This window comes from Mirounga angustirostris, unplaced genomic scaffold (genome assembly GCF_029215605.1).
Source record: "Mirounga angustirostris isolate CCGP_5_RB_7025 unplaced genomic scaffold, mMirAng1.0.hap1 SCAF_9, whole genome shotgun sequence".
Classification (NCBI taxonomy): Eukaryota; Metazoa; Chordata; class Mammalia; order Carnivora; family Phocidae; genus Mirounga; species Mirounga angustirostris.
The window spans coordinates 92590482-92604601 of record NW_026991717.1 but is presented as its reverse complement, the minus strand read 5'-3'; the positions used below and the strand labels follow the sequence as shown (position 1 = coordinate 92604601).

The 14120-nt window shown below is 36.4% G+C and overlaps 2 pseudogenes; one reads left to right on the top strand and one right to left on the bottom strand.

The window, feature by feature from the left end:
* Nucleotides 1–640: 640 nt before the first annotated feature.
* Nucleotides 641–938, bottom strand: LOC123862428 (non-histone chromosomal protein HMG-14-like; annotated as a pseudogene).
* A 20-nt stretch (nucleotides 939–958) lies between these two features.
* LOC123862176 (vasculin-like) overlaps nucleotides 959–14120 on the top strand; it is an 85228-nt pseudogene continuing 72066 nt past the window's right edge.

Genomic DNA, 14120 nt, shown 5'->3' with positions numbered 1-14120 from the left:
AACAGTATATCAAGTACCAATATCTTCAACTGTTGATGCACTGTTACATTTTTAGTCCCATTAATTCACAATTTAATATAGTATACACACAAATTTTCAGTCTTGCACAGCACATTAACTAAGTTACTAGTAAAACTAGTAACTGGACTACCACGACTAAGACATTTCAGAGCACACAAAATTCTGACAGGGAGAGCCAAGATAAAGGAGTAGTTTTCTTTAGGAAACAATTCTACCAAAAACAACACGGGAATAGAAATAATTTAAAATGTCCAAGACATAGTAAATGCACAACTGACTCCAAATTGCCATTTAGTATGCTTAGTATTATAGGACATAAAAACTACCTCATCTATAGGATGTTGAGATGACACCCAAGACAATCAGAGCCTCTCATATTCAATATCCCACTATTTTCTGGGTGTACCAAAAATGAAACAACCAGCAAATGATTTCCCCTCTTAAAAAAAAAAAAAAAAAAAGCATTTACATTTAAAAAGTGGGATGAGGAGGAATTCCCGCCTTAAAAATGTTTCTAGAGCTACTAAAAAACTTGCATTTACAAAATAGTTAATAGAAATGTTCCTCTGGATTGTACAAGAAGGGGACAGGGAACACTGGTAAGACATGGTATATGATATTAATTAGACTTGGCTTCTTTCTCTTCTGCTTTATCAGAGACTGGACTGTCCTCATTTTTAGTTTCTCCATTTTCTGCAGGTAAGTCTTTGTTTCTTGGGTAGCCGCTTTATCCTGTTTTCCCATTGCTCCTCTTTTCCCCTTTGTTTGCACTTGTCTGAAGATTGATCCTTTCCTGCCACCTTTTTTGGCTTCGTTTCCACTTTTGCAGGAGCCAATGTGGCTGACAACGTTGCTGATCTCCTCTTGGAGACCTCCTTTGCCATCCCCTTGGCGGAACTGACCCTCCTCTTGGGCATCACGGCCGCGGGGCGGGCGCATGCCGGTGCCTGCCGGCCGCCGTGATACACGGTCCACAGAGAACATTTGCGAAGCTGGGCCGCCCAGAGCTGATGCTCTTTCTGCTCCCACGGCCGCCCCCTCAGCTGCTGCGACCACCCGCCCACAGTACAGTTTTTTATACCACATCAGGCTTTCAGCCAAAAGAAGATAACCAATGCCTAATTATAAGATGATCAAAGTTTTCCATATAAATATATATATATACATATATTTATAAAATTAGTCATTTACTCTTCAAATATTCTTTCCCTACCTACAGGAATTTTCAATCTGTTTTCCACTGAAAATATCATATACTAATGATAACTACCATTTATTGAATACCATTTATTCAGAAATTAGTATAAAAGAAAATACACAAAATTGATTTATCCCAGTTTATCTAACAGTTTCCATTTTATGTTTGATGTCATTTTGAATCTTTGTGACAAAATTTAAAAGCATACATCACAAAAGTTAGAAGGGAAATACTACTCTTTAACTCTTTTCCAGGTTAACCCCATTTCATACTAACCTTTCTGCTGCCTTCACTGTGCATGTGTGTACAAAATCTGTAGCTTGATATCATGGATTCACTCTGTATTTCACCAGCTATTTCATAAATGTATTTATTCCCCAATCTATTATATTGTAAATAATCCAAGGATAAGGTCTTTATAAATTACTTGGAAAATCCCTAGGTCTAAATAAATCCTATTGGGTAGTTGAAAGAGAAAAATTATTGTATATGTTTAAAATACACATTTTTCTTCCAACATGAACACTATTTTTTTTTCATTAAATGTAAAATGTTGGTCTTGTTGAGAAGATATGTGAAACCCAAGCTCTGCCACTTACATTGGTTGTTAGACAAATCATTTAATAACATGGAAGAAGCCTAAACACTTAGGAAGTATAATATAAATCATAAAATAGATAAATGACATTCCCTACAGGGAAGGCTTTAGACCAGAGGCCAGAAAGCTTTCCCTATAAGGGGCCAGCTAGTAAATATTTTAGGCTTTGCAGACCATACATAACAATCTCTGTTGCAACCATTGAACTCTACCGATATAGCCCAGGAGCAACCACAGACAATGTAAACAAATGACACTGGCTGTGTTCCAACAAAACTCTAGTTATGATACTGAAATTTGGGGTTTATATTATTTTCATGTATTGTGAAATATTATTCTACTTTAAAAAAATACTATTCTACTTTTGATGTTTTCTCAACCACTTAAAAATGTAAAAACCATTCTTAGATTGCAAGCCCTACAGAGACAGTGGGCCAGATTTGACAGGCTATTGTTTGCCAACCCCTGCTTTATACAGACCCTTTCCAGAGTCTGATCAATAACTAGAATTGATTTTCTTGTTAATTTTATTCTATTTCTTAAAGCACTACAAAAACAGGCATCTTTATTTATACATTTACTACTTAGTTGAAGCATGATACATAATTGCAACATCAGAAACAAATGATTTTAATATGAAGATTCTTCAGTGTATTTTTGTTTGAAATTTTTGTTTCGCGTATTTTAAACATTCAGGTAAAAAGAATCCTGGCAACTTTAAAAGTCTCTGGAAGGATCCAAGTTATAAAACAGCTGGAAGAATTAAAGGCTATTAAAAAGGTAATCTTATGTGACCTTGAACAATTACTATTTATACCAATGTGGGTGACAACAGCCAGGGGAGAGTGAGTTTAACTTAGGGACTCTAAATGCAAAGGAGGGCTTAGTTAGAGACTATGAAAGAGAGAAGTTATCAGTCTACTGGGTAAGTGGAGTAAGGGTGGTGGACATATGTTTGTATTGAGTTCTGAGGTAGAGGATGAAGAAAGAGAGGTCAGCAACATTTTGTGCAATAACTACAACAGTGCAGAGAAAAATCAGAGTGCAACATATGTAGTTCTCCCTGATAAGTAGTATATTGGGGAGAAGGGGTGGTTTGAGAAGATGACCTTGGAGATAATGAGTGCTCAAAATGCAATTTAATGCCTTCTCTGTGAAAACTTGCATGCAAATAATTTGAAGACCTAGTAAATACATCTCTTCCAAATGCCTGAATCCTTAAGTACCTGAGTCAAGAATGAAGATGTATATAAACACTAGATGATTTCAATTCTAAGATTCAAAGTGACAATATTTTATTAATCAATGCCTAAATACTAAAGTATCTATTATTTAAAAATTGCCTATCAGGTGCATAGCAGCATCTCAGATGACACAACCAGTGTACAAAATTCTCATATTTCTAATGAAGGTTGAAGAAATAAGCAACCATCCTAGGATCCACACAAAAGAAAAGAGGTCAGGCAGAAATGTGAACCCAGCTTTGGCTCCAAAATGTAAGCTCTTTCCATTGTTTAGCAAATAGTGGAAGACTTACTTTGGGATCCCAGAGCTGCCCTTCTATTCTCCTTAATGGACAAAATGGTAATGCACTCTAAACAAGGCAGCAACTCGGCAGCAACACACAGACTAAAGGAGTGGTAGGCTCACTAATTGTGCCCTAGTTAATTGTAGACACCATTCTCAACCCCCAGAATTTGTAGCAAATAATCAAGGAAGATCACACAGATGACAGTTAAAAATCCACTTAAAAATTGGGCTTTTGACCATGATATATGTCACCACTTTCGATCTCTAAACCATTTCCTTAAAGCGCTAATTAAAACAGTAGAGGGGTAGATAATCCAAATCTACATTTGAGATCTATGTTTTTTATTTATAGTTAGAGATTTAATTGCAAAGATTAATTTTCCTTAGTAAAAAATGTTCAGATTCTAAATCACAAAGGAAAAACTTGAACTGGAGCCTTGACTTCCAAAGACATGACAAAGAAAACTTTTTCCACAGGAAAGCTACAAACAATTCTCCAAGCACCTTTCAAACTCTTCATTTAATTAACAGGGATGATTTCTTCCCCATAAAGACATAGAAACACTGCCATTTCCTCTGTCTGGGTTTCTCTATACAACTAGATACCCTGTGGCTTCAGCTCAGGACTATGAAAGTAGGCCAGTGTTAATAACCTCCAAGGCCTGCCGGGTTGATTAGCAGGAGAAATGCAGTTACAAGAACATCTCTGAAGGGCCAAGCCATGTGAGAGGAACCATCCATGTTCAGAAAATGCAGAATCAGAAAGTCTGAACATTTCCTGTTGTAAGGGGCTCTAATATCACAGACAAATTTTTCTGTCACAAAATGTGAAAAACAGCCGTGGAAGCTTCACTGAATGTGAAGAAAATTGGATGTTTGTTCATCTACACTATTTCTTTCTCAATATTTATATCTCCCTTTCTTTAATTAATCCCATTCCTGCGTCTTCTTACTAGTTCTCTTGCAAGAGTATCGTAATTTCTTTTTTTAAGAATTTCCCATTCCTGGCTTCCACAGATCCTGAATTTTACTGCCTCTTTGTGAGACCACTTGTTTGTGCATTTTTAATTTTTCTGAATCTTCTGTCCTGACTTCCTTGACTACAATCATGGGAATTGGGGACTAAACAGACATAGTAAAAATATGCCCCTTGGGATACAAAATTACCAGACAGAACCTATCACCTCCTCCCCCAATGCCACCTTCCCAGCAAAGTGTTTTCTGTCTCCATAATCTTCCTGAAACTATCCCAAGTACTTTGAGGCCAGAACAAAGTATGGCACAGGAGGATTAGAACACATCACAACAAAAGCATTTAGGCAGGCTAATTTTTCTGGGAGTATTTTGACAGCTAGTTAACAGGATCTGGAACTCCCGGCACTCTTACACAGAGCCTGACCAGGTAGTCGGGCCACATCACAGCGGACTGAACATGGGCTTTTTCCCTCTGTTAGTCCTTCTCTCTGGCCAAATCCACTGCACTATGCTTTATTCAAAAGTTATCACTCTGAGTGTATGGGCTAAGTCAAATCATTCTTATTTCCTCAATATTAAGTTCTTTGGTTATTTGAGAACACACACACACATACACACACACAGACCAAAAGAATGTCAGAAAGAACTGTTAATGAAATGGTGTTTGTTGGATCATGTGGGCTTTGTCTAACTTGAACATGAATGGAACACTAATTCAGCAAGTTTTTAAAAAATCTAGTTTTAAATGAATCATTGAACACTACATCAAAAACTAATGACGTATTTATTATATGTTGGCTAATTGAACATAATAAAAAAATAAAATTTAAAAAAATCTAGTTTTATATTTAATATCTTCTGGAACTCTAATGAAATTCTGGGAAGTATGGAAGCCTTAAACATGAGACTTTAAAAGAACAGAAATATTCTACTTTTTGATAAAACATCAAGTATCCAAAACTGAATAACCTATATCTAACATATGATAAGCGTAGGGAAGGGCAACTCTAAAATACTTTCAGAGAAAGTTTCATGCTGGTTCATCCTGTCTCTCCTTTTTTGGTGTAATTGCTTTTAAACATATGGGGAGACCCATTTCATCACCACCACCTTCTTGTACTGAATATAAGATTTGGGGCAGTAGAAACATGAACATGCATTAAAATCTGTGCTCCCATTGGATTCTTTTTTTTTTTCCTCAGTTATTATTATCATCATCATTATTAGCATTATTCATAGAAATATTTTTGTAAAACATAGTTGCTTTATGCTATATATTGAATTGGAACCCTACTTTTATCCTTTTAGTACATTTTAAAAGTTTTTTTTTAATTTGAGTATAGTTGACACACAATGTTACATTAGTTTCCAGTGTACAACATAGTGGTTCCACAAGTTTATACATTATGCTATGCTCACCACAAGTGTACCATCTGTCACCATACAACACTATTAAAATATCATTGACTATTCCTCCTGCCATGCCTTTTATTCCTGTGACACTCATTCCAAGCCTGTATTTCCCACTCCCCTTCACCCATTTTCCCCATTGGATTCTAATGCACTTTAAATCTCTTTGGTACAGGGGCGCCTGGGTGGCTCAGTTGGTTGAGCGACTGCCTTCGGCTCAGGTCATGATCCCGGAGTCCCTGGATTGAGTCCCGCATCGGGCTCCCTGCTCGGCAGGGAGTCTGCTTCTCCCTCTGACCCTCCCCCCTCTCATGTGCTCTCTCTCATTCTCTCTCACACAAATAAATAAATATAATCTTAAAAAAAAAATCTCTTTGGTACAGTTTTATGTGGTTGAACTTTTTTGTTGTTATTCTAATGTTGTCAAAACTAAATTTTTTATTGACCAATTTGTGTGGTAGGTTTAGATGTTAAGTCATGTAAAATCCTCAGTTATTCAAAAGAGGTAAATATAGCTCTTTAGAGGTAGACTCCAGTTTCAGTTTTGGTGCTGGACTTCCAAAATTCATATCAAAACTGGAGTAGGGCACATAATATAAACTGAATGACATAACCATATCAACTTTGATTGGACAAACTACAGCACTGTTAAGATTTCCATATCCTTGACCTCCACACAGAATTTCTAACATATACTTTGGTTTTAATCGTAAGGCTGTCCATGATTTTAAAATATCCTTTTTCTTTTTAAAAGTCAGTTAAAATTCCAGGTACATTATATCTTATATTACTTTTAGAATTCCCATTAAGTTGCAAAAGTCATGCAAATTGAACATTAATTCATTCTATAAAACGATAAAGATCTTTTCACTTCTTAAAAAAGTCCTTTCCATAGTGAAAACAATTGTATACTTCTGTTTCTATTTTTGTTGCCTCTGTCAAGGTTTTACTATGAATTTTTAAAGAGTAATTTAAATCACAAATATGGCCCATGTATTCAGACATAAAGTGATAAAGCAAAACAATACAAAAACAATGAGCCATTGTGACACTTTGATTTGATCAATATGGGTTAATACATGATCAAAAACTACTACTGAATAGGCTATTTTCCAAGAAATTGCAAAAATTGTGAGCCTTTTTCATTTTCAGAGATTTGATAAGAAGAAACTGATTTTTCCAAGAATCATCATTTCCTTTCACCTAAATATATCTTCTACACACAAAAAGGGAAAAAAGCAGGTTAACCCACTGTTGCCCATCAGGTTTTGCTGCAAAAGTGAAAAGGATTTTAACTGAAAAATGTCATGTTCCTGTGTTCTAAAGAATTAGTTTTTTTCTACCATGAAAGCAAATGGGGGAGAAGGACCTAATTCTATATCCTCTTACACAATATTGCGTATCCCATCTCACTCAGAATAAAACCCAAAATCTTTTCCATGGCCTACAAGGTCTTATGTGATCTGCCTTCATCCCACCTCAGTATCCAACCTTGTTTCTAACCACTCCCCTTTGCTCCCTCTTCTCCTGCCAAACATTCTCTATGTTATTCCTTCTATACCAAAGCACATTCCTACCTCAGGGCCTTTGCACTTACCCTATGCCTGAAATGCTCTTCCCCCAGACAACCACTTGATTCAGTCCATCTGTTCATGGACCTCTCTGTTCAACATTACTTCAGAGAAGTCAGTCATCCTCCCTAAAATCTCCCATCTTTTTACCTCATCACTCTCTATTCTCGACCGTTGCACACAGTAAGTGGTCAAATATTTGAAATGTCTGAATGAGTACTGCAATAAAACACTGGTGGCACAGATTAAGGAACTCTTTCCAAACATCTTTATGGCAAACCTTAGTCTGAGTCTGGAAGGACAAGTAGAAACCCAGTAGGTACAAAATAGCATGCACTTGTGCAAAATGGCCAATGGGTCAGGCAACTAAGGTACAGAATATAAGGGGATGAGCAGTTGGTGTTGATGGTCTCGTCACAAAGGAACTTAGTCATTGGGGAGCAACTGGGAGTTTTTAAACCCTGGAGAAAAGCTGATATGGAACAAGATCAGGTCTTTTGGAAAGACCTCAGAGATGAAGTATGGAGGGCAGATTTGGGGCACATAAGAATAGAGTATGGACAACAATTTAGTAGGCTAGCCTAATAGTCTAGTGAGACATGATGGGAGTGTGAATTCAGACAGTATAATATAGGATGCTAATAAGAGGAAGGCTTTTACTCGTTAAAAAAAATCAGCAGTGATTACTATTCTATATAAATAACACTTGTAGTCAAATAGCATTTTAGAATAACTTTCTTTAATTTGTTGAGCAGGTGCAATGTGGAGGAAAAAAGAGAAATAAATACAGAAAAAATATCTAGGGACGCCTGGGTGGCTCAGTCGGTTGGGCGGCTGCTTTCGGCTCAGGTCATGATCCCAGTGCCCTGGGATCAAGTCCCGCATTGGGCTCCTTGCTCAGCAGGGAGCCTGTTTCTCCCTCTGCCTGCAGCTCCCCCTGCTTGTACTCTCACTCACTCTCTCTTGCCCACGCTCTCTCTCTCTAACAAATAAATTAAAAAAATCTTTAAAGAAAAGAAAAAAAAATACCTAGTTCATTGGAAAATTTACTACATCCCTAAGAGACAGCAGATGAATTGTGATGGTCTTACCAGGTGTTGCTGCACCTTGAAATTGCAACCACTGAAATACACACCACAACGTTTCTAGAGCTTTTGGATTCCCATGAGACAAATGCATTTGAAAAGGCTTGCGGGTTATACACGGAAAATAATTGTAAGCAGCATATAGGGAATCTGATGAGTAGGAAAGGCTGTTCACAGCAAGATTAATACACAGTATTAAACTTAAATCAATAAAATTCTCTCTGGACTCAAGCACTATCTGGTTTTCACTCGGGTAGTAAAACTGAATGATGAAACAAACCATTCCATCACTTTGCCAGATGGTGATACAGAATTATAGCCCAAAGATGGAATTTTTAAAATATTAGAAACTTTTCTCATGCTCAAAATAGCTTCAGATCAAATAGGATTGTACCCAAATACACTATTTTGTATAGAGAAAAGCAAAAGGATTTTTGTTGCCTTATCTTCTATTATATCAAAACTATTCTGTTAATGGATTTAAATTATAGTCAGAACACACTGACCACATTTGCAGGTATCACTGTATTGCTTCCCGACTTCAAACCCACTTTGTTTTCCCTGCAGACTAGATTTCTATTTTGCAAGTTGGCTCACTATTAGATACAGCCATTCCAGAGTCCTGGAGGGACACTGCCAACCTCCAAGTGGAAGAAGGACCTTACAGCAGTCCCAGCAGCGAGTGGTTTTCCTGGCAATTCAGGAGTAGGTGCCTGTCAGCAAAGACCACCATAAGAATGGCGGCTCTCAGCTTTCAAAGCAAGTTCCTTCATCACCATAGTGGTGAACAGCACAGTCCAGTGGCAACCACACCCTCTCCTTAAAGCTCTGAATCTCAGACCTGCAGGACCTTCCCCGCAGTTCCTCCCTTGTTGATTTTCCCCTCAGCTCTCAGGATAGTAGCCACTCTCTAGAGATGTTACCTCTATAGATTTTGGTGTTCTATTTAATCTCTATTAATAGTTACCCATCTTGTAAATCATAAAAAAATTCTTTATATCAAATTTCCCCTGCCCAAATGACTGGTGTGGTTTCTGGCTCCTGACTAGACCCTGTCTAAAGTACTATATGTTTGGCAATATGCCACATGGGTATTTATCATCCCCCTGAATATTACCAGAAGCTGGGAAGGTAAAGCACAAATTCAGGCAAAAGATACCTGAAAAATTGAATATGAATTCTCATTAATCCAGTAATCCACTTACAGGAAATTATCCTAGAAAAATAATTGCATAAGTTTATGTCCAAAAAGTAGTACATAAGAATGTTTTCATCAAAGTTGAAAAGAACAGAAACTTCTAGAGGGGAGAGGGGTGGGGGGATGGTTTAGCCTGGTGATGGGTATTAAAGAGGGCACATACTGAATGGAGCACTGGGTGTTATACGCAAGCAATGAATCATAGAACACTACACCAAAAAAAAAAGAACAGAAACAGAGTAAAACTAGTTAAAATTAAAAAGATTTATTGAAGGATACCTAAATGTCACAAAAGCCAAGCACTATAAATGAGTATAGCTGGATAGGATTCATGCAAATTAGAGTTACTAACTGGAGAGTTACCAGAACCAGGGCAATGAGTTTCTCCATTTGTTTCATAAAAGACACATGATCCACCCCTACAACCTGTGTTCCATACCCCCTTATTCTGCCCTCCTTTTCCTTATTTCCATGTGACTCTAATATGCTATATTGTTCACTTAAAATGTCAGTTGCTTATTGTCTCTCATCTCTAGAATGTACGTTCCGTGAAAACAGAGATCATTGTTTCATTCACTGATGTATCCCAAGCAACTATAACAGTGAGTGGCACACCGTAGGTGCTCTGTATGTCTGCTGTATTTTTTTTCCTCATTCAATATACTTGTTATTTCTTTGTAAACTTCAAGATGCACATGGTCAAATATGGATAATATACTACAGTCCCCAACTTAAATTATCAGTGACTAGCACAGTTTATTACTTCACAATTCCTAATTGTTAAGCAAGAAATCTGAATGCTACTACTCATCTCATCACTTTGGGTTAAGCTGCCTGATAAAACCCTTAATTAATACCCCAGTTGTGAGGGGAGGGGTTGATGTAATGTCTTGTTTCCATGCCTATTCAGAAATTTCTAAAGATATATGGTTGGGGCAGGAAATGTCCTGCATCTCTAATACAAAAGCAATTATTTCTTATAGCATTATTTTCAGTGACTATTCAGTAGCATTATTTTTGATGGAAAAATAGAAACTAAATGTCCACTAATTTGTATCCATACATTAAAAGTAATGAGGTAGTCTATATTTATTCACATGAAAATAAATGCATCATATATATCATAAAATAGAACAAAGAGTAAGATTTCAAGTCTATATATTATGCATAGAAAATTCTGAAAGGTTATTGACCAAAATGTGACAGTGGATAGTTTTGAGTGGTGAGTTATAAGTTGATTTTATTTTTTTTTAATTTTCTTAAAGATTTATTTATTTGAGAGAGTGAGAGAGCACGCATGCGCACAAGTAGGGGGAGGGGCAAAGGGAAAGAATCTTTACGCAGACTCTAGACTCCATCTCACAACCCATGAGATCACAACCGGAGCCAAAACCAAGAGTTGGACGCTTAACCAATTGAGCCATCCAGACATCCCTCTTTTAATTTTTAAATAGTTTTCACAATAAACATATGTTTCTTTTATTGCAACACTTATATTACATAAAGTTGCTTACATTCTGTAGGAGGAATAGAAGATGAAGGAATTAAATCTATTAAAAAAAGACTCAGTTATTGAAAAGGCCATCCCTAGCTAGATAATAGTGACTAGTAACATAAAGATTAAATAGGGTTAATCACATAGAATGTGAGTTTCAACAATGATACAAATTGCAATGAGTTGAAATCTATCAACTGTATTCAAATTCATGAATTCATAATAATATTTTAAACACTGGTCACCTTCTGATGATGATAGAGAAAAACACTCATTACCTTAAAAACTAGTAAATAAAGGGAGGGAAAGGAACATTTATCTAGCTTTTCTTATATGGACTGTACCATTAGGTATTCAAATGGGAGAGGAAAGGAAGTGTTTCTTTATAAAAATATTCTAATAAGTGAAAAAAAGAAATGGTAGAATTACAAAACAACATTTACAAATGCCAATGAATAATTTATATAGGCATTCAACATCAATGATTGCTAAAATTACAAAAAGAGAGAAAACTAGGCTTGTACTTCTTATAATCATACCAAATACTATGCACAGATTTGTCAAAAGAATCAAGCCTAAGTCAGATCCACCCTCTGGGTTTAATAGACAATGGGCAAAAAATATCCATAACAAAGAAACATATTGAACTGTGCCACAAGGATAGCATCATCAAAATCCAGACAGTGGGAAATTCTACATGCCAAATTTCCCAGGTTTTTCAACAGATATATTGCAAGGAAATGAAAGAGGCGGAAGAGGAACATAGAGATGTTTTAAAGACTTAAAATCATGTCAAATTTTCAAAACTGTAAATTAAATTCTAGTGTCTAATGATACATATTTAGTGACAAAACTATAAAAAGAAAAACGCAAGGAAGACGTTACTATAAAAGTCAGGATAATGGCAGGAGAAAAGGGCTATAATTGGGATGGTGCAAATAGAAGGGGCTTCTCGGGTAGCTGAGAAAGTTCTATTTCTTGTCCTGGGTGATGCTTACCCTATAATAATTCATTAAGCCATACATTTGATTTGGGTGATTTTCTGTATCTGTGTTTTACAATAAACATGGTTTAAAATGTAAGCAGAGTTAACATAAAGTAGGATTCAATAAAATTTAACCTCTCTTGTTTAGGCAAGGAAGCTGCAGTAGGGAAAAATGAAAGACAAAAATACCATCTGAAATAACAAGATAGTACTGGAAGGATGGAAAGTAAAGTAAAATGCCATACAGAAAAGATAAATGTGGTGAGAATGAAAACCTTCCCCAATCTCAATTTTGTCCTGTCCAGCACAGCCACATGGGGGACTAAGAGGGAAATGAACCTTCCCTGCCAGATTATAGAGGATAGTTTGTCAGACTATCTTATATTTTCCAGATAACAGATGTAATTATGCATAAGTGAAAATTAAAATACCAATAATATTGGAGATACATATTAACTGGGTCATCATTCCTTGGCTTCCAAAGACGCAAAATCATCCATAATTTCTAACAAAGGAAATAGCCCAGTTCATACTCTAAACTAAACAAAACCATCTTGAGACTCTCAAAACAATATTTCCAACTTGCAGCATAATACAAACTAACTATATAAATTATAAATCATAAATCATTTATCCTGAGTGTCCAAGAATCCAAATTTATTATTTTAATTGTTTCATCTTCTCTCTTCTTGTCTGTTTTTTTTTTTTTTTTCCTTTTAACACTCTTTCTATCCCCCATTGACCACCACTTCAAACTTAGACACTAACCAGAAAAGAGATTGAAATGGAGTGGAGGAGGGAAGCAGAGAAGGAACACATGGCAGGTGCTTGTTCATGAGCAGAAGTGTGGCACAAATGAAAGTATATTTTAGAAATACTATCTTTCCAAAGTTGTGAAGGATGCACTGGGGAAAGAAGGAGGCAAGGGAGGCAGATGCATGGGGAAACCAGTGCAGAGGGCAGTCCAAACTGGGCCAACTACCTGGTTTCTTAAAACCAGATATGAGGGCACCTGGGTGGCTCAGTTGGTTAAGCGACTGCCTTCGGCTCAGGTCATGATCCTGGAGTCCCGGGATCGAGTCCCGCATCGGGTTCCCTGCTCGGCAGGGAGCCTGATTCTCCCTCTGACCCTCCCCCCTCTCATGTGCTCTCTGTCTCTCTCATTCTCTCTGTCTCAAATAAATAAATAAAATCTTTAAAAAAAAAACAGATATGATCAGGATGAACTCAGCTACTATCCAGACTCATGTTTCTAAATACTATGACACTGACGAAGCCATTAGATGGAGAGAGAAGAGGGTCCTTTTCAATCTAGCATGTGCTAACATAAGGGATGTTTAACCAGCCCTGCACAGCTTTCTCATGCATATATGAATTTGAAAGGCAAATTTGTATCTCTGCGAATGATACACTGTACCCTGAAAGGAGATACAATGTTATAAACATTTGATACTAAAACTAATCTAATCATAATGTTTCTTTAATGATTCAGAGGCTCTTCAATATGTAGCAATAACTAAAACTTACCATTATAAAAATCAATTATCACTGCATGTGTGATTTACAGAAATGCTATTTGAGACATCTGGTAATGAGAATTCTGAATAAACAACTGTACACTAAAAACGCTTTAGTAGGTTTCCTTTTTTCATCTTTCCTCCTTTTTCTCCAGTCAAAATTAAAATACTTACTGAGACTATAAGTCTTCCAAAGCAAGTAAAATGACACTAAAGAAGCCTAACAACATTTTCCAAATCTAGGACACATGCTGTTTTAAAAATATATTTGGTCATAAATAAATATATTGAGCACATTAATAAATGCCCCTTTCAAAAGCTCTTCATTCACAAGGACTTTAAATCACTGTTCAGAATATAAAGGACTATTGGGAATTTGAAAAGTAAGCATAATTCAGCCTTCTCTGAATTATTCTGCATTTTTTCAAGGTTAGTTATTCTTATAAAACATATATAAATATGCATATCTTGTCTCTGAGTCAGGCTTATTTCAATGTCCTGAAGCAAAAGGAAACAGGAAAGTCATAAGAGACTTTC